The sequence below is a fragment of the Chiloscyllium plagiosum genome, chromosome 2, assembly GCF_004010195.1.
Source record: "Chiloscyllium plagiosum isolate BGI_BamShark_2017 chromosome 2, ASM401019v2, whole genome shotgun sequence".
Taxonomy (NCBI): Eukaryota; Metazoa; Chordata; class Chondrichthyes; order Orectolobiformes; family Hemiscylliidae; genus Chiloscyllium; species Chiloscyllium plagiosum.
In genome coordinates this window covers 132,431,281-132,433,268 of record NC_057711.1, presented here as the reverse complement: position 1 = coordinate 132,433,268, position 1,988 = coordinate 132,431,281, and positions in this window count along the sequence as shown.

The following is a 1,988-nucleotide window of genomic DNA, read 5'->3' as shown; positions in this document are numbered from 1 at the left end:
AACACTATTACCCTCTGTCCCATCCCTAACCTGTTATTAATTGAGTTCTTGTTGAATCAACACAAGAGGGTTTTGTGGTTATACTGAAAACAAAAAAAAATGGCAGCGGGTCAGGCAGCATCCATGGAGAGACAGCAAGCTAACGGTTCACGTCTGGATGGATGCCTCTTCATTGGACCACAGTTAGGCTTTGTGACGTACTTGCAGTGTCTGGAGCTCTGAGCCACAGGAGGTCTTTGTTCAGGTACTAACTGCACCAGAGGTGGATAATAGCAGGTTGATTTAAGAAGAGATGTTGAATCAACACAAGGTATTCAGCACAATATTATTGACCTACTTTCAACCAGAGGCTGATTTCATAAGTTTGGAGAGACAGCCAAGTTGCAAAGGAACAAATGTGTAGTCACATTAGCCAGTACATCGGAAACTTTGGTTTATTAAACAATTTGGGGTGTTTGTAATGTCTCAGTAAAAGTAGTCTTCAGATATGTTTACAGAGAAGTGAGTATTCAAAATGTTTATCATATCAAAAATAAGGTTACAGTGTAATCTGTGCAATATTCTCTGTGTTGGTGTAGTGGATGAGAAATATTGTACAATTTCAAATCTTTTCCAAAATCTCTTTTGCTCAGAGTTGGGTTCTTTTAATTAACTTATTTTTATGTACTTATTTTTGTGTATTTCACTGAGCATTTCAAAATCTAAATTCACTCGTGGTTTGAAAAATCGCATCCAGTGTGTGACTTTCACCGTGACACATTAAGGATCTTCCCATTTCTGGCCATTAAATAAAGTACCAACTATGATAATCAACTTATAAGGTGATAAAGAAAAAACTATCAAGTGACCACAGAGGGTGGTACATGTGTGGAATGAGCTGCCAGAGGATATGGAGAAGGCTGGTACAATTACATTTAAAAGGCATCTGAATGGGTATATGAATAGGAAGTGTTTGAGGGACATGGACCAAGTGCTGGCGAATGGGACGAGATAATGTACAGAATCCCTACAGTGTGGAAACAGGCCATTCAGCCCAACTCACCCAGAACCATTCCCCTACCACTTCGCATTTCCCTGACTAATGCACTTAACCTACACACTGCGGGCAATTTAGTGCGGCCTGTTCACCCAATCTGCACATGTTCGGGTTGTGGGAAGATGCTGCACCCGAACACTATTCCGGGTTGCGCCATGGAGTCACCCGGACACTATTCCGGGTTGCACTAGGACTCACCCGGACACTATTCCGGGTTGCGCCATGAAGTCACCCGGACACTATTCTTGGTTGTGCCATGGAGTCACCCGGACACTATTCCCGGTTGTGCCATGGAGTCACCCGGACACTATTCCGGGTTGCACTAGGAGTCACCCGGACACTATTCCGGGTTGCACTAGGAGTCACCCGGACACTATTCCGGGTTGCGCCATGGAGTCACCCGGACACTATTCCGGATTGCACTAGGACTCACCCGGACACTATTCCGGGTTGCACTAGGAGTCACCCGGACACTATTCCGGGTTGCACTAGGAGTCACCCGGACACTATTCCCGGTTGTGCCATGGAGTCACCCGGACACTATTCCGGGTTGCACTAGGAGTCACCCGGACACTATTCTGGGTTGCACTAGGAGTCACCCGGACACTATTCCGGGTTGTGCCATGGAGTCACCCGGACACTATTCCGGGTTGTGCCATGGAGTCACACAGACACTATTCCCGGTTGTGCCATGGAGTCACCCGGACACTATTCCGGGTTGTGCTCATGAGTCACCCGGACACTATTCCGGGTTGTGCCATGGAGTCACACAGACACTATTCCCGGTTGTGCCATGGAGTCACCCGGACACTATTCCGGGTTGTGCCATGGAGACACCCGGACACTATTCCGGGTTGTGCCATGGAGACACCCGGACACTATTCCGGGTTGTGCCATGGAGTCACCCGGACACTATTCCGGGTTGCACTAGGAGTCACCCGGACACTATTCC